The sequence below is a fragment of the Sparus aurata genome, chromosome 19 (genome assembly GCF_900880675.1).
Source record: "Sparus aurata chromosome 19, fSpaAur1.1, whole genome shotgun sequence".
Classification (NCBI taxonomy): Eukaryota; Metazoa; Chordata; class Actinopteri; order Spariformes; family Sparidae; genus Sparus; species Sparus aurata.
In genome coordinates this window covers 30,140,640-30,160,406 of record NC_044205.1, presented here as the reverse complement: position 1 = coordinate 30,160,406, position 19,767 = coordinate 30,140,640, and the positions used below count along the sequence as shown (strand labels likewise).

The 19,767-nt window shown below is 41.8% G+C and overlaps 1 protein-coding gene and 1 long non-coding RNA gene across 2 annotated transcripts in view; both read right to left on the bottom strand.

Moving 5' to 3' along the window:
- LOC115569868 (uncharacterized) overlaps positions 1-19,767 on the bottom strand; it is a 207,558-nt gene that overhangs the window by 95,077 nt on the left and 92,714 nt on the right.
- On the bottom strand, positions 16,678-17,667 carry LOC115570010 (uncharacterized). Its single transcript, XR_003981670.1, has 3 exons — positions 17,564-17,667; positions 17,374-17,472; positions 16,678-17,067 (listed from the first exon to the last, which is right to left on the bottom strand). It is a non-coding gene; the product is annotated as an uncharacterized LOC115570010 (long non-coding RNA).

Here is a 19,767-nt window from a genome sequence, read left to right as displayed (position 1 = left end):
TCAGACGGAAGCTATGGATGATAACCACACAAGCGCAAATATGTGTGAGTTTCTCAAAGCAATGGCAGACGAGTGGGGAATAGAGAAACACGACCTGGTTCTCGTCACCAACAATGCTTCTAACATGAGTCCGGCTGCTGAGCTTGGCAGCTTTCTTTTAACAGTGAAACACTACATTTAAAACAAATTAAAAAATAGTAATTTTGATATTACAGTTACACTATACAATATTGAAGGTGCTGTGAGGTGTTACTCAAAAGATAAGTAAAATAATTCAGCAGCTGACTGATGTTAAATGGAAGATCAATAATCGTTAATAATTGAAAATCAAATCGATAATCGTTAATAATCGAAAATCGATTTGAAATCTAATCGAGACTTCAATAATTGGAATCGAATCGAATCGGGAAATTGGGCCGATTAACCACCCCTAGTTAATAGCCGTTTTTATACTGGGCAGCAGGCCGCCAATGTGGTCGTCCTTTTTGCAGCCAGGTCCGCGGATTTAGACAGAGGGCGGTAAATTGGAGGTCTGTTCTGGTCTGCCAATTTGCCACCTCAGAGGGCACACCTCGGAGGCCATCTAAATCCAATGTGTCAATGTACCGGCCTCTGCGTGAGGTGGGCGGAGGTGTCAATGACCTGCACTGTTGTGCGACCCACAGCCGGGGAGTTTTAAAACCAAGAAACAGCTGATCACAGCAGTCAGTCCATCACCTCATCTGCGGACATTAAGTTGAGCAATTGGACAGCCGCTGAGATCCAGGAGATGCAGCGTCTCCTCGGTCTCTGTAGCTGTCTTTGTTGTCTGCTTGTTGTTGTAGCGGCAAGCTACTAACAGTCGCTACTTTTAAATTAAAAGCCCCCCGCTAAGAACCCAGTTCGAAACTCTGATGTGGTGCAATGTAAAGCTCTTATTTTGAAGACAAATTCGTTCTCTTTCTGACAGAGAATATTACGTACTTTACCTTCAGCCTCCAGTCAGTCCCCTCACCTCAGCATCATCCACAAGTCTTGAAAATGAGTTGTAGAGATTTTAGAAAACGTGTTTTTATCGATTTCAAGGCTCCCTTCAGGCACGCACATGTTCACAGCTCACTGATAATCTCTGGTATACCGCCATGTCCCGTCCATACCCACCACCCCCAAAAAATATTTTCTCATCGGATCTACACGATTCACGTAGGTCACCTGTTTCGGTTTCAAAACGGCGAATTTCGCAATAAAGTGAGTGATTTTCATGCCTGTTAATTAACTTTCTAATCAAATATCATCAACATCATGGATGTCAATCTTTGTCTGGATGAGATGATCTCTTCACTGATTAAAGGAACAGACCACACCTCACAGAGGTCAGATCACAGACACTTAAACATTAAGTTGGTTTCACATACAAACAGGTGTAGGAGAGCAACATGCTGTGGAAACTCCTTTAATGTCGTAAACACTTGAGCAGATCAAGAGCACAACAACACAGTATCAGCTACTAATAAGTAGATTTCATACGCAGGTTCAATAATAATAGCGTTTAAATAGACACTGCAATGACTCTGGATCAGTGCTGTCAGCCTGATTTTTGAGCTAAAGCTAAAGAATTAGTCTGCACAAAGATTATTCACATCTCAGCAAATTCATCCTTCACAACTGATCTTTTCACAGCTGTACTGCTTTCAGCTGCTTTCACATAAGAATCGTGATTCTAATCATCCACAATTCTGAATCGATTCATAAACTTCAAAAATCTATTTTTTATTAGCGTTCCCCCGTCTCTCTGTGCGCCCCAACGGGCTTCCGTACACAGCATCACAGCAAGCTTGGGGAAAGAAAGACAATGAATTTGTCTTCAAAATAAGAGCTTTACATTGCAAATTGGCGCTAGTAACTATGCAAACAAGGGCAGCCATGCACTGCAGGCACACTGTCAAACAGAAGCGGACAAGAAGAAGGTGCAGGTCATAGCATCAACACACTGTAGCCAGCACCTTCCTTCCAGCCAGAGAGACAGCAACTTTTTCAAATCCCATATTCATCTAGTGAAAAACACTCTTTTAGGGCTTGCTTTTTTCATTCTGCAGCAGATTGCGCTATTAAAGTTGTGCTGTTGCGCATTTCATGAGAGAAGTTCTCATTTCTTATATAGCATAATGTGACCATAGATAGATACCACAATATTGTGGCTGCACTTTAATTTAGAAAAAAAATAATTCTTCCTAGATTTATTTAGTTAAGTTGCTGTTGCACTACTGTTTTATACTGTTCTATTTAAAAATTAAAAATAATTTAAAAAGGCTTTCATTTGCTGTACTCATTGAGTTCGACAAAGGGTTTAACCTGAGCCAGGCCTCACCACAATGATAATCATATCACAGTCATGCAGGCATAGTATGATATTTATTTTTTTTCATAACACACTGGTATCGGTACTCGGTATCAGCCGATACCCACAGCACAAGTATCGGAATCAGTATCAGGAGGGAAAAAATGGTATCGGAACATCTCTAGTTTCAGTTCTCAGCTGCAGTGAAAACTGCATGTTTCCATCCTTTCTTTACATATTTTGAGCCTTTGAACAGGAAAACATGAAACAGTGAATCTTCATCAGGTTAGCTTAAAGTGGAAACCATCTCTGATGACTGTTTCTGTCTGAGGGTCCAGGTTCATTACTGGATTACTTCATGAACTCTACTGAGGTCCTTCATGAACTCTACTGCCTTTCTTTACCGTTCTCCTCTAGTGTTGCAGCACTGACGAGTCCACAGTGCAGCATTTTGAAATCCGATAAGGCTGAGAGTCGTTTCAACAAGGCAAACAAAGTGAGACCAGCTGATCGTGTCACGTCACTTTTAGAAGCCAGATTCTTCCAACTACAACTTGATTCATATCGCTTCAATTATTCAAGCTGATAGATTTAATAGTTTTGAATTAGGATCAGATTGTACGTTAACTTGAGTACATATGTTCATATGTACACATGTACATGTGAATGCACAGGTACTGTGATGTACATATTCAATGCCAACATGATTTAGTTTTCCAACTTTCTTTAGTTCTATTTGTATGTACTTTTTCTATTTCATTATTTATTTCCAGTCTCATTAACATGTTTAATAATCTCTTTATACATTTTCTGTGTGAAACATGGAGGCAACAGCTGCATTTCATTGTGCAATTCTGTAATGTTGCATGACAATAAATCTGAACCTTGAACCTGCACTTGGTTCACGTTGCAAGTTAAACACAAGTTGTGCCAAATTTAGTATCTACTGCTGTTATTTCAGTGTGTCAGACACATATTAAATCAACATTTAGGTAAATATAAGGAGTCAGGAACGGATCAGGGTTTAAACTGATTCATCAGGACATCTCTAGTGACTGATTAATAAAGACATTGTCATTACAAAAACAAATGTCTATTAGAAAACATTTAGAAACTGAATCATTTTCAGGACAGTTATCAGGAGAAACAGTTTCTTACTTTGTGTCTGAGGGTTCTGGTTCAGTACTGAAGTTTAGAGGTTCACCTCCGGACCTGTCACTCTTCAGAGACAGACAGCTAGAAACTGGAGACTCTGCTCTCTGTCTGTGGAAACAACAGAAGATATTTTAAATAAAGCACTTTTAGATGTTCAGAGGTAACATTAACATGAAACATCATTATGTTTATTTCTCAATCTGCATGTTCTCAATATTTTATCTACAACTGGAAACATTTTCTTACGAGTGAAGAGTTTCTACATCTAGATTTGAAGATTAAAGCAAAAAAAAAAATAAAAATAAATAAAAATAAAACTTCTGGCTGAAACATGCTTTATTGTCGGCGTCTCAGGACTCTGCCAAACCCTTTTGCTGATCTCGTCTTTGTTTGAGATTACATTTGCGTTCTAATCAGTTTAAATTAATTTACTTTAACTAACTAACCTTTGAGATTGATGGGACATTGAACGCAGCAGTGGAATAGTTACTGCTTATTGAGTTTTGCGTAATTTAACAAATGTCGGGAAATTGCATTGCGCCTGCAGCCGCAATGAAGAATAATTTACTAAATCGTAGGGCTGTAATCTCCTAGTCGACTGGTCGATTTATTGGTCGATAGGTTCTGGCTCGACCAAAATTCTGATTTTGGCATGTTAATTACATGCTGCTATGGCAGTGCGTAAACATGCAGCAGGTCCTCTCCATCCCAATGCTGTGTGTCCTGCATGTGGCATATTTGCCTTCATCAAGAGGAAAGTACTAAGTGCTAATGGGGGTGTTTTCAGAGTAGGGCTGCACGAAAAATCATTAAAAAAATCGCGATCTCGATTCACACATACACGTGCTCTTATTTCTACACATAGCGATTCTGAAGCATTTTTTATCTCGAGCTGAATCACAAACAAATGCTCCTATTTTCCTCCTGGATTTTTTGAAGCGCCCCCAAACACAGCACTGCTGCTGCCTCCTCCCTCAACCTGTGGTAAAGCGTCTTTACAACACGTGATTCAGCGGAGGAAGCCCGCCTGCAGTTTAGTGTTTGGAAGGAGTGAGTGAGAGGCCGTTTTTAGACGGGGCAGCAAGCCGCCAATCTGCCCGTCCTTTGGGCGGCTAGGTCCGCGGTTTTAGACAGAAGGCGGCAAATTGGGGGTCTGTTTTGGTCCGCCGATTTGCCGCCTCGGAGGGTACACTTATTTCCACCTCGCCTGCTAGATGAGCAACTGGACAGCCTCTGAGATCCGGGAGATGCTAGCGATCTCTAGCTGTATGGTTGTGTTAGCTTGTTGTTGTAGCACAAGCTAGAAACGGTTGCTACTTTCAAATTAAAAGCCCCCCACTAAGAACCCAGTGCTAAACTCTAATGGGGTGCATTGTAAAGCTCTTATTTTGAAGACAAATTCGTTGTCACTGTTCACAGCCCAACTTCGGGCTTCATGTCACGTCACATGCTTACGTAAGGAATATTACGCCTCTGTTTTAGAAAGCCGATCAAAGCAGCTATCACATATCACCTAGCCAAAGATACGGCCCCAATAAACACTGTACAACATGAGGGATTAAAGGATGCCCTCTCATCGTGGAGACTAATTTTTTTTTTTTGCTTTTGTAAAAATCATTTCTGATCCAATGATAGAACTTGAACAAAAAAAAAAACATTGCTTTGGCAGAGGCATAGTAGTGTGCCGCTGCCATACTACAATGGTTTTTTTTCATCAGTGCAATAAACATTTTGTAAAAAAATTGTCAATCTCAATTCTAAGCCAAAAAATCGTGATTCACATTTTCTCCAGAATTGTGCAGCCCTATTTCAGAGCACCCCTGTTTCACAGGTAACAGTGTGTCTTCAGAACACCCCCCTTGTTTTCACTGTTTTGGATTAGCCCAACCCACTATAGACAGCTTGACTTCAAGCATATCACCTAAAAACGATAAGCTAACTTGTGTGCGTTGGGTTGCTCCTTCCATTTTAAGTATATGAACAATTATTTTTTCTTAAAGTGGACTTGCCTTTTGCGTTTAAGAGTAAAAGTTTTAGGTTAATAGTTCTTGTCTCAGCCACGAATCTGAGCTCCTGTGTTCAGTCGGCACACAGACAATATCACAGACACAAATGATAGTGTCAGTGTGCCGACAGACTCGAGTGTGGTGATTCATTAATTAATTAATCTTAATTAATAAATTTCAGTGCAAAATAATAATAATAGGGTCAAAAACGATTTAATCTAAAGCAAATAGATTACTAGTCTTTATGTTTACTTTTAATCAATTAAAAGCTTGCTTGTGTTTTGCAGTAGCTAGCGCGTTTGCGCATGCATGGTGAATCGTGACCCGTAATATGTGACGTGTACAAGAAAAGATCTCAGAATGGCCGTCCTACACGTCAATCAGGTGGCAGAGGTTCGACTTGCCCCCACCTAATCTTTTTTTTCTCTTCGGATCTGCATCGATCTCATTCATAACATTTCCAGAGCCGAGTTGATGGAAATCTATCATCGCGACGGAAAACTTTAATCCATGTGCACTACATGACTGAGGTTGATTTAATGCTCAACCAACAGGATGAAGGGGTACAGCGCTGATCCATATTTCAATGGATCTATATCATCTCAAATAAAGCTGATCAGACTCTGACACGTTATTCACTCGGCTGTGTTTTGTCCTCCTCACCCTGATAGTATTAACGTTCTTCTTGTGTATTGAGGAGCTGCAGAGTTTAACCAAGCTAGTCAAACGGTAGCCTGATCTATATATTTACTGCCACTAGACAACTTCACTGCAACACTTTCAATCTACTCCAATCCACAACACCTGTCTGCTCTGAGCTCAGCCACCATCTATCTGTCTTTTTTCTCACACGGACAGACGGTCATCAACTCCGTCAGCCGGGGGACGGACGGACGCTCATCGCCGTTAGCCGGGAGCTCCTAGCCGTCAACCGGGGGACGGACGGACGGACGCTCGTCACCGTCACGCTTGAAGCATAACAGCGCTGACCTAGCGGTATAGCAGCGCAGCGCCGCTGTTCCACCGTCTGGGGAGAACCCTGCTTAGGCGGGTGGCAAAAATGCTTGGGCGCCGCTCCTAAGCCGTATAATTGCAGGGAAAACCCTGTATGTAGGAAAGTGTTGTAAAGTAGATCATCAGAAATGTGATAGTTTTCAGGTCAACATACAGTAAAAACTGTCTCTTACTTCCTATCAAAGGGTTCATTACTGAAGACTGGAGGCTCCCATTTGGACCGGTCACTCTTCAGAGACAGACGGCTCGATCCTGGAGACTCTGATCGATCCTCTTCTTCCTCCAAATCACTCATCTTATCAAGTCTGAGAGGTCAACCAGTAACACTAGAGACACAAACACACACAGTATAATGAAGTCGGTACTTGTTTTTTGGAATATATCTCAGTTTGATCAAATCCATGTACATTCTTGAAATCCAAATGATGAATGTGACTCAAAGACTGAAGACTGACTCCAGTTTTTGACTGCAGCTGCTCTCCATTCTGACTGTCATCTTTAAGGGAATCTAGAGGAAATGCTGTGGAAAGAAAGATCAGTTTCATCACGCACATTTTCAACACGGTAGCTAACAAACATTCAAACAAAACACACCAACTGGTTTCTGTAAATGAGTGTGTTCATCCAAACCTGTAACTCTGTTAGCTTCTCATATTTTCCTTCACTCCTTTATGTTATCCTCCTGTCATTGTCATCTGTCTTCCTTCTAGTGTCCGACCGATAGGGATTTTTTGGCACAATAACGATAGCCGATATTAGAGGCGGTGCAATCACCGATAGCCGATATGCAACCGATATAGTGAGTTTTTGAGCTGGAATGAAATCAGGCCTTGGATTGTACATAGATTTTGCACCGATATGATTATGCAATAGTACAGGCACAGTGACAGTAGTACAGACAGATGCTTTCTTAAACCAATGCCTTTATTCAAGACTTTTAACATTTAACAGACTTTTTTTAAATGACAACAAATGACAACATTTGAACTTGTTCAGTCAAGCTGAGACAAAGTGCAGATTGGCACACAAACAAAAATAAATTAAATAATGTAGCAGAACTTTCAATAAATAAATAAAAATAAATAAACAGACCGTCTGACTGGTCAGGTGGTCGGGAGGTTTCGTGGTGTAGAGTGGGGGAGGGACTTCACTGAAATGTGAGCCAGTGATGTTGGTTTTCAATGTAGTGAGTTTTTGTGAGGAGGGAATTAAACGCCTGTCCCAAATAAACGGCTGGTCGGTTAAGTGATTGAAACAAATAAACGCCCAGCTATTATTTGGTATTTTACGGTAGATCCCGCCTCATCAGCATGAGCTGAACAATAAAATCTAACATAGCAAGAGAGGCGGGACTTAAGGCAGAACAGCCAATCATCAGCTGGTCAGTCTCAAAGCCGGTGTCATGTTTGAAGCAGCAACAGGAGAGGGAGGAGAGAGGAGGCAGCTGCAGCGAGCGCAGACTTTAAGGCGTTTGTGCAAAACTGCAGAAAAACTGCAGAAAAAGTGTGGGGGTTGAACCCTCTCACCGGGAAAAGTGTGGGGTTAAAACACACACATCCCCCACGGGTGCGACGTCCCTGGTTGAAATGAATTCAGCGGTGACGGGCTTGTTGTTTTGGTAGCGGCTAAATTAGCATGTCGCGATACTTTGCACAGGGGATCACGTCTGCGCCGAGTAGATGCGCAGAGGGTTGAAACAGCGCTTGTCCGGTCTGCTAACAACAAGGTTTCTTTTGTCAGTTACTGTGATTAAACGCGAGTTGTTTAATGTTCACAATGTACTGTTTTTCATGGGAAAAATTAGGTGTGTCCCCGGGACGCATGGATAGTGAGTTTAGTGCGTCCTTTCAGATTTTAATGCATCAGGGACGCAGGACGCGTACCTAGCAACATCACTGTAAGCTGAGCCAAAGTCTCTGGCTGAGCTCAGCGTGCCCCACTGGAAAAAATAAGTACACCAGCGCGTGCTTTTGTCATTGTCACTTTTTTTTTTCTATCGGCGCAACATTTCACTGATACGATAGAACCCCCGATAGATATTGGGCCGTTCTATCGGGCTCTGATATATCGGTGGCCGATAATCGGTCGGTCACTACTTCCTTCTACTTCCTCAACTGTCGACAGTACACACAACAGTGTCAACAATTCATGCCTAACCCACTCAGCATTAAAATCTACCTAGCAACAGTCAGCCACTTCAAATACTACAAACAGACAGAAATAGTTTTGATAATTGACATTTAAACTTTTCTCCAACTTTATATCACTTACAGCTAGGGCTGCTCGATTTTTGAAAAAAAAAAAAAAATCAAAATCATGATTATTACGGTCAATATTGAAATCACGATTATTTAAACGGCTATTTTTGAGTTTGATGCATTTATTCAGCATTTCTCTAAAAAAAAAACTGTTCTGAAATATCTATAAAACAGTTAATGAATAAAATTAATATACTTCAAAATCAAATAAGATCTTTTACTCCAATGGCAGCTGTTCTTGTGCCGCTGCATTACGGCTTGTGGTGCACGATATATCGGCCACCGATATAATAACGGCAGATATGATAATTTTTTTGCACATCGGTATCGTTCCGATGTCAAAATAGGGCCGATGTGAATCATTCCTGTGTATTTGACGTATGTGTAGGCTTAGATGTGAGAGTGTGTGAGAATTTAGATCTAAATCTGACCTGTGGAGGGCAGTAATATGCTTAACAGCGTCTACACTGCCGAAATCCTAGAAGAAGAAGAAGAAGAAGAAGAGGAAGAAGAAGAAGAAGAAGAATTGAGAGTGTCGGGGCGGGGATGTTTGTTTTTGCACGAGCGCATATGTTTTCAAGCAGGTGCTGGAGGCGGCAAAAAAAAGTCCAAAACTAAGTTTGACTTTGCCTTTGGTTAGGCAGCAGCAATGTCATCTGTCTGGTCGTTCTTCAAAGTGTCTGAAGAGGATCCTCGATATGCTGTGTGCAATGATTGTGAGGGCCGGGTGATGCGAGGGGGAGTTCGTGTCATATCATTCAATACAACCAATTTGATCACCCACTTAAAAAACAAGCAAACCGAAGCCTACAAAGAATATGAGAAACTAGCTAATGCTAACAAGCAGCGGAAGAAAGCTGCTGCCAACGCTGCGGCAGCTGCACCAGTTGGTAGCCCCATAGAACCATTGCTGGAAAAGACCAAGAAATTCCACAAGGACCACACGAAGCAAAAGGCATTGACCATGGCAATAACCAAGATGATCGCTGTTGATGATAAACCATTTTCAGTAGTGGAAGACGGAGGATTTAGCAAGGTGCTTGAGGTCGCTGAGCCCCGCTATGACAAGCCAAGTCATCGTTACTTTGCGGATGTCGCCCTGCCTGCCTTACGTGATATCGTGGCCACTCACGTCCACAAGTTACTCGCCAGCAATTTCAATGACATCAGTTTTACAAGGATATCTGGAGTTCCGACCTCAACCAAACAAGCATGTTGAGCCTCACGGCTCAGTGGATCAATGAAAACTTCGAGATGAAGAGAGCCGTGTTACATGCCCAAGAATTCGCTGGCTCGCATATGGGTAGGCCTGGCTATTTTTTTGATAGATGCAAATTAAATTAAAGTTGTGTATGATGGCTGGCTTGCATGTCAGCTGCAACAGCCTAACGCCTAGCACTACATATCTCTCGCGGTAGGCTAAATATAACTGTGTTTCAGGCAGAATGTTGACCAAACCAGACCAAAATTTTATTTGATTATCATAAAAATGTGTTTTCTATACAGAGATATCGACATCGGTAAATATTGGTATCGGCCATAACAGCAATACTAATATCGGAATCGACCACAATTTTCACATCGGTGCATCACTAATTATGGCTCCGGTCAGAATTTGCTCTGCCATCCGCCATCCAGCAAACCCCACCGGTTGTGTTTTGAGTTCACCACAGCATCGCGAGACCGAGGAGTTCCCGCGATAATCACATAAGTAGAAGAGCCTGTATTTGTCTATTATTTGAGATTTTTGTGCTGGCGTCAACATGGAGTGTTTTATTTTGGAAAATGACCGGACGTTATATTTTGGTTTCGGTGCGAGACTTCATGTCTGCTCTGTGCTAAATTCAGCTGAACGCTGCGTTGTAGCTCCACTGCCGTGGCGGAGCAGTGCCTGCAGGGATTGAATTGCACATGCATGTCTCTTTCAGAAAATCTCTTGGCCTACTGTCCAATGAAAAATGCCAAATAAATAATTTTAACTCGATTATATCAGTTTGGAGATCATTTGACCCAAAAATCATATCACACTCAAAATTTGATTAAATGCACAGCCCTACTTACAGCTTAATATGTGAGTGGGAATTCAATTTAAGAGCTTTCTCGTCTTAAGTTTTCTGACTGCCAACGCCCTGATAGATCAGTTAACAACCAGGATATCTGCACGTCTACAGTCCACAAGGAGACTGAAGTGGCCCTCTGACAGGGAAAATATAATAACAACAATGTAAAACTTACACTGTGTCCTGATGGTCCTCAACCTGGAACTTCACAGAACAAGTTCAACAATGCACTTGTCAAAAATCCCGTACTGTCTCGTGTCTGTGGACAGAACCAAGTGCTCAGAAGTCGTTTCTACAAAATGGAGTCAGTCCGATCAGGTGATCCAAGTTAATGTTTAACAGAGAAAAAGTCCAAAGGTCATATCATTTTATATGACACTAGCTTATGACTTAATCTCTTTAAGTTTGCTTCTGTCCCTTACAACAGAACTGGGAACCATAAAATTAAACTAACCTGCTGAACCCAGAACTCCACAAACTAAACTTGTTAAACTTAAAGGGATAGTTCGTGTTTTTTGAAGTGGGGTCATATAAAGTACATATTTATAGTCGATCTGTTCCCTACCGTAATCACCGATCAGCGAAGCCTCAGTTTGGAACAGCAGAGAGCCGCTCCAGCCCAGACGCTCAGCTTTCAGTCCTTCCAGAAAAACGCAGAGTGTTTTTGTGATTGTTGCGGGCAAAAATCCTTGATTATGCGGCACGTTTTTTTAAAAAATGCAATGGAATAAGCGGGATATTTATGCAATTTTATGCAATGAAATTGCAGGAACTTGCAAAAATTGCGGTTTGATGAAAAAGAGAAAAAAAAGTGATTCCCCCAACACCCTGTTCTCACTGGGCTACTACCTTAATGTAAAGAGTCATTTCTTATTACTTCCTATGATAAGCAGCATACTACATCACAGAAAGGAATATTTAAGTTCTCAGCTTGTTTTATTTCAGACCTTAATGAACACATGGCTCAAACTTACAAAACATTGATGAGTCAAACAAGTTCTGTAGCTTTACAAAAGGAATATGCTACAACTTCTGTAAAAATGAATAAAGAAAATATAAAAAAAATAAAATGTGTGTTTCCTGTTTTACAGAAGTAGCGATACAAAACAGACATCTTCTGTAAAACTAAGCTCTTCCAATGCACAAAGTGCAATCTCTACTGTAACGTAAATTTACACACTACTAATATACTTACAACTGTAAGGTTTTTGAAACTAGTATGATTTTTTTTTGGCAAATGAGACTGATTTGCGGGCTTCATCATGGCTTCATCACGGGTTTTGCAGCTTTTCGACGATGTTCACGTCGTGTAATTACGTCACTTCATAACGTCCCATGGCAACAGGGGAAAATGGCTGCTCTTGTGTTAAGTATTCGCAACATTTTTCAACTTTCTGCTAAGATATATGTGATTTTTTTGCAATGAAAATGCGGGGATTATGAAATCATGCAAGAACCGCATATTTTGCGTGGAAATTGGCAATTTATGCTGCGAAAGTGCGGCGTATTAGAAAAAAATGCAGCCCCGCATAAATATGCGGACTTTGCCTGATTATGCATCATTCCATCGCATAATCGCGTTTTTCTGGAGGGACTGAGCTTTGTACTGCAGTGAACGGGGTCCAGCAAAAAAGCAAAATTAACCACCTAAAACAAGGCTTACCTAATTTAGATACGGAGGTTCTGCGGTTGAGAAAATGTAGTGCCAAAAGAAAGCGCGGTCTGATGGCGATGTAAAGCGATGTGAATTTTACCTATACAACGTACATTTGAACTGATGTAAAAAATTTAAGGTGAGCCTTGTTTTAGGCGGTTAATTTCTCTTTTTCTCTGGACCCGTTCACTGCAGTACAAAGCTGAGCCTCTGGGCTGGAGCGGCTCTCTACTTCTCCAAACTGAGGCTGCGCCGATTGGTGATTACGGTAGGAAACAGATCGACTATAGCAGGGGTCACCAACCTTTTTGAAACCAAGAGCTACTTCTTGGGTACTGATTAATGCGAAGGGCCACCAGTTTGATACACACTTAAATAAATTGCCAGAAATAGCCAATTTGCTCAATTTACCTTTAACTCTATGTTATTATTAATAATTAATATTTATCTTTGTGGAAACACTGATCATCTCAATGATTTCTCACAATAAATATATATAGAAACAGATAAATATCAATATGCAACACTTTATTTTTATATTTTCTCTAAGTGCACATTTTTCAAATTGAACATTTTCAAATGATCACTTCTAAGACAGTCTTGTGAAATCACAATATCCCATTTTAACTAGCTAGCCACTAACATTTTTTAACAAATCATGAATTACTTTGCACCATGTTTGTACAAATAATAACTCATGTAAAATACAAAAGTCAACTCTCAAATTTTTAAATAAATCATGTCACACTTTGTACTGGACACCAAATCTGTTATCTGTTTCTTTGTCAGTTAGTGGGAAGCCTGGCATTGCATGCTGTCAACTAGTGTGTTGTACTCTGGTGTGTAACTTGACACTGCAACTCTGAGTGAGTCTTGCAGATGTGCATCAGTGAGGCGTGTTCTGTGTTTGTTCTTGATGAAGTTCATGTCAGAAAAGGCTGATTCACAAAGATAAGTTGAACCAAACAGGCTTGCAACCTTCATAGCTGCTGCGCATACACCACTGTACTTTTCTGTGTCAACAAGGCACCAAAAGTTTGGTGCAGCCTGGTGGGCTTTGAGGTGGAGGTCATTTTGCAGTGTTACAATTTCAATCTCCACCTGTTCAGCATCCAGGCTGAATGTTGCACTTAACTGCTCAGCAATGCATGATATGTCAACGTTCATGAAAGGATTAGAAATGAACGACACACATGGCTCAAGCTGATCCAGGTCACAAAACCTGTTCTCAAACTCTTGCCCAACTCTGTTTATGACCTGAGAGTACTTTTCTGCAACTTTGTCAAAAGTCTCAGATGCAGATGCATTGTCTTTCAGCACCATCTGCACAGAGGGAATGTGCGGCACTTTTTTTCTCTGTAAATGCACAGAGAAAAGGTTCATCTTAGCTTTAAATGCATTTAAAGCACTTATCATATCGGCGACAGTTTTACCTTTGCCTTGCAGCTCACAGTTCAAACTGTTCAGTTTTCCAGTAATGTCCGTTAAAAATGCAAGGTCAAGTATCCACTCAGTGTCCTCCAGCAGCACGGTGTCCTCACCTCTGGACTGCATGAACTCTTTGATTTCATCCAAAAGTGACAAAAAACGTTGCAAAATTCGTCCCCTGCTGAGCCATCGGATTTCTGTGTGTAGTAGTAGGTCACCATATTCAGCTGACAGCTCCTCCAAAAGTACCTTGAATGTTCTGTGCTGTTTAGCTCTGGAGCGGATGCTGTTTATGATCTTTACGACGGGAGTCATTACGTGCTCAAAGCAGATCACTTTTGCACATAAGGCCTGCTGGTGTATGATGCAGTGGTACTGCAGAAAGTTTGGGAACTCTGGGTCAGCTTTACAGTGAGCCACGAATCCTGTGTGTCGGCCGATCATAGCAGGAGCCCCATCCGTAGTCACTGATACCAGCTTTTACTAGTGTCAGAAGTTCTTCTTTTGTGAAGAAATCATCAAACACCATCCGGATAAAGACCATCAGCTGCGCCGTACTGCTGCTGTCCACCGACTCGTCACACTGGATGCTGAACCACCGGCACCTCGCCAGATCACGGTCCAGCTGGTCGGTCAAGTTCCCAGACATAGCTGACACTCTTCTTACCATTGTAGTTGCCCCTAGTTGAACATCGGAGAGACTGGAGAGTACATCGGTTCCATACTTCTCATCTTCAAGCACAGTTTTAGCAATTATCATCATTGCTTCTTTGACAACCTCCCCGTCTGTAAATGCCTTCTTTTTCTTCATCAAGAATTGCGTAGCTCTAAACGAGGCTTCGGTTGCTTTTGTGGAGTTTTTAACCGGTCTAGTGAAAAAAGACTGCTGTTTGCACAAAGCTGCCTTTAACTCGCGGGCCTTTTTTGCGCGCAGTGCGCTGCCCGGTGGGTAGTTAGCATGGTAGCTTGTGTGACACGTAGTGAAATGTCTCTCCACATTGTGCCGCTTTGCTATTGCCACAGTTGCCCCGCAAATGAAACACACGCAGGATCCTCTCACAGTGGTAAAAAAAAACTCTACCTCCCATTCGTCCTGAAAATGATATGTTTTCTTTCTTTTTTCTGACATTTTTTGGGGTAACTCTTCTCCTCATATTCGCTGCGTCCGCTAACGTTAGCTTGTTTGTAAGAGCGCAACAAACGCTACGTTTTGGTCATGCGCACAATACTGACCTTTGAACTATACTAGGTCAGAATTCATTTATATTAAACACAAAAAACACTTTACATTTTAAGTGTTTATATATATGTATTGTCATTTGTAAGTTACATGTAAGTGTGATTTAAACAAGAATAGCTAAATAAATAAATCTATATATATAAAAGCTCACTGGTAAGTGCTGCTATTTGAGCTATTTTTAGAACAGGCCAGCGGGCGACTCATCTGGTCCTTACGGGCGACCTGGTGCCCGCGGGCACCGCGTTGGTGACCCCTGGACTATAGATATGTACTTTATATGACCCCGCTTCAAAAAACACCAACTATCCCTTTAAACTTGTAAGACTAACATGCCGGGACCTGGCATCTCTTCTGTTTGAAAGCATAAAAATCAACTAATTTCCCCAATTTGAAACTTAACTAAGATGAGCATTAACCAAAACACTACTAGCTAGTTTAACTCTGGCTAATGTTAGCATACTGAGTGACATGACAGGCTGTCTGGGCAGTGACAGACTTCTGATTACAGATGGTGACACTGATGAATAAATGGCGGCTCGGCTGCTGAACTCAGATCAGTGTGACGAGTGAAGTTGTGAGCGTCACTAACCTGCATCATGCTGTGACGATGTAGAGGCGATGTTCCACCAGCTCAACATTTAGACACACTTGAAGACAACTTATCTTCTTATCTTATCTGAATTTAATTATCATTGGAGTCTCACTCAAAACAGTTAGCTAATGTCGCGAGCTAACGGCTACTTCATGACAATTAGCAAGCTAGCTCATCACGAGCATCCAGAGTTTGTCCAATTTGTCGGAGTCAGACTTTATTAAACTTTACTGTAATAAAACTCCACCTTCTTCTCCTCCTCTTCCCCCCCTTCTCCTCATCCTCTCTTCTCATCCTTGAGGACGCTTATTCGTTATTTATTGTTTGCCGCCGTTTTACCTGTCTAACCTTCTACAAGCTTCTTCACAAACAGCGCGGAGCCGTTAGCTGCGATCAGTGCGCCTGCGCAGACAGAGCGTACTGCAGCTGAGTGGGCGGAGCCTCTGAGACATTTATAAGAGGAGCAGATCATTTCTATCACTCATCAAACATCTTCGTCATCAGGGACACTGAGGCAGCCTGAGCCTGCTGTGTGACGGTGTTTTCTGATAACAGCATATTCTGATTTATAAATGTTTAACAAACAGAAGCAGAATACTTTAATCTCTACTGACCATCATATAAATACAGAGATGAGACACAGCAGCCCACTGTTGATGCAGCAGCACCACCTGCTGTCCAAACCAAAAAACTACCAGCTGCAGTCACATCTGCTCTTCATCTGCTCTCAGATCAGATCTCACGCAGGCTGCATGTTCTCTGCTGTGGTGGGTTGTTGCTGCTGTTTGACAGTCTGACAGCAGCCAAACACTCATTTTCCTGCAGCTACAGCTCAGTGAAGGACACAAACACACACTTCACTAGAATTTAATCTCACCAGTACCAATAAATGGACACGTTTGGAAATCCATAGAAAAACATCAACAAGAAAAGTTTTTATTACGTGTGTGAAATATATCTGTGTACAAGTTGGACTCTGGAGATTAAAACAAAAATGTCACTGTCTTCATATTTACCAATATTTATATATTTACCAGACATATGTACCAATAATGATCCCTACAACATCGTCACAGTGATGATATTTGTGTTAAAGATATTGTGATATTTGACTTTGTTGTCCAGTTTGAGCAGTTATGAAGAGCTTTCAAGGAGATTTAGAAGTATTGAGATACATGTTGTTTTGGTGATTAAATTATAGTCTACATACAAACATAAATATGAGCATGATGGAAAGCATTTGATTGCAGGTCAGAGCCAGAGGTCAGCTTATTCCATGGTTGGACAAGTGTTGTGAATCCGTCGACAGCTTCAGGAGGGGAGACAGAGACTTCAGTAGCCACCTATGATACCAAATATAAGAAATCTAGAACATTTAATAACATTCAGCATCACTCTCTCTGTGTGTTCCTCACGTTCTGCCATCTGTGTGAATGGTGTGCTGAGCTTTCCCTCTTGTGTTTGTGGACCTGAGGAGGTTCTGGTCCTCAGGTCCAGTCTGTTTGGTGACAGTTGCTCACATCCTACTGGGTCCATATGTTTCATGTATGTTTACAATGTATTTTGAGTTGTATCATCCTGTGTGTCCATACTGTAAGTGTTACATGTTGATGTATTGTGTACACATGACCTGTGTTCTGCGTCTGTACCTGGGAGAGGATTCCCTCCTTGCTTGCTCTTCCTGCAATTTATTCCATTTGGCTTGTTCCTTCTTTTTCACAACCCCTGATCCCAGAACAGTGTTTTCTCTGTGTGAAATAAAATATTTAATATTTACATGTTTCATTTGATTTAACAACACCTCAAGTTCACTGCTGCTGACATTCTTCTTCTTCTTACTGTTTTTTTTGGTGGCATCTCTCCAACCTCTCCAAGCATCAGCACAACACCTGCCCATATATGGTGTTTAGGCGTTACCTGCAATACTTACTCAATCAAGTGTGATTGATCATTCAGCACACCTGGGTTAGAGCAGGTCTTGGTGGTATGAAGGTTTGGTGCATGTGGAGGTGATTTCTCTTATTTATTCTCAACAAAAAAGTAATAAAGGTATGAGAGACATTAAAAGAGAGTTGCTGCAGGAGGCCCATTATACCATCATATCACAGCTGTACCTCTTTGTCCATCAGTGAAGTTCTGCTTCCATCTAGAGGCTGACACAAAGAACTATTCTGACCTGCTGACACTTTTTCTCCTCTTCTTCTCCAAAATCTCTTCCTGTAAATTCAGTCCATAGAAGTTTCTGTTGGCTCTCAGTTTGAACCCTGGTCACCTTCAGGATGTGGTTTCTGTTTTGTTTCCGGGATTTGCAGCCAAAAATTCGTTGGTGGTCTTAGACAGAGATGGAAACCAAGCTGTTAATATAGGCCATTATAGTAGCCTGTTAATATACACTACTCACAATAAGTTAGGGATATTGTTATTTACATGAGTGCTTTTCCTATTTGGTCTGAATTTTAATGAAATAAGTAAAAGTTCCCTTTGATATTACTAATAATGAATGAGAAGAAACACCATTTTCATTAGTTTAATATTTATTACCCCAAAAGTTTAGACAATAACAAGGATAGCCCCAAATAACAAAAATTGACAATGTCAGTAGCGGGTGTTTCCACCATTTGCCGCAATGACAGCTTGACAGCGACGTCTCATGCTCCTCACTAGCCTCATGATGTTGTTCTGAGGCAATGCGTTCCACTCCTCCACAAGTGCTACACGCAGTTCTGCCAGGTCACGTGGGGGTGGGGTACGATCATCCAGTCTCTGCTTCAGCCGGTCCCAGACGTGCTCTATGGGGTTCAGGTCAGGGGACATTGCTGGCCATACCATATGAGGCACTCCGACTTCCTGAAGTCGAGCTGTGACAATTCTGGCACGATGTGGTGGAGCATTATCATCCGTGAACAGAAAGTTGGGGATGGGCTGGCGGAATTGGGGGATGATGATGGGTTCTATGGTGTCTCTGAGGTAAGAACCTGCAGTGACTGAGCCATCTACAATAACCAAATCTGTTTTGCGCTGACTGGTGATGCCTGCCCAGACTGTTGCACCTCCTCCACCAAAGGGAACCCTGGGGACCATGTTGACCTCGGCGTATCGCTCACCTCGTCTTCTCCAGCAACGCTGACAACCATCATTTCTGTGCAAGGTGACCCGACACTCATCAGTCAACAGGACGATAGACCACTGTTGCATTGTCCAGGTCACATGGTCTTGTGCCCACTGCAAACGTTCACAGCGGTTTTTTGGTGTCAGTGGAGTCACCTGCACCTATCGTCTGGCATTCAAGCCAAAGCGGTCGAGTCGGTTTCGAATGGTTTGTCTGGAAACCCTAGTACCCCTCACACCTCGTAACTGGGCCTGCAGCTGTGTGGCAGTTGCATAACGTTGTATGAGTGCATAGGTCCTTAGGTACTGGTCATCGTTGCGGTCCTGGGTCTGTCATGAACTCTGCCAGTAGTTCTGTGTCTTGACGCAAGTCTGCTGATGACACTCTGAGACACACCAAGTTCACAAGCAAAATCTGACTGCCTGCCACCGACCCGAAGGCGCGCTATGGCCAGGTGGCGCTGCTCGTCCATTAAGTGACGTCGTGTGTTCATGGCTGTTTGAATGAAGAACTTGGAATGACTTACTGACAATACCAGCTTTTTATACCCAGAGAATGTTGAAATTGATGCCACATTGAAAAGGGTTGTCTTTTAGTTTTTTGGTATTGGCCCCAATATGTAAGGCACACTGTACACAGTGAGACCATTACGTGGAAAACACAACATGAGGTGTGTCTATCACCCCAATACAATTGCCTCCCTATCCCAAAACTCTCTGAAGTGAAACAAACACCGTATGTATGAAAACCACTGAGTTTCTCACAAAATCCCTAACTTATTGTGAGTAGTGTACATATATAATGTCACTGTCACATATTTGGAGCGGATGTTCTGCTGTCTGACTTCTCTAAAGGGAATAAGAAAAAAATTCAGACTAAACTGGTTTGAATCCAGTAAAGGAACGACTGAAACATCGTCGGTGCAGTTTTATTA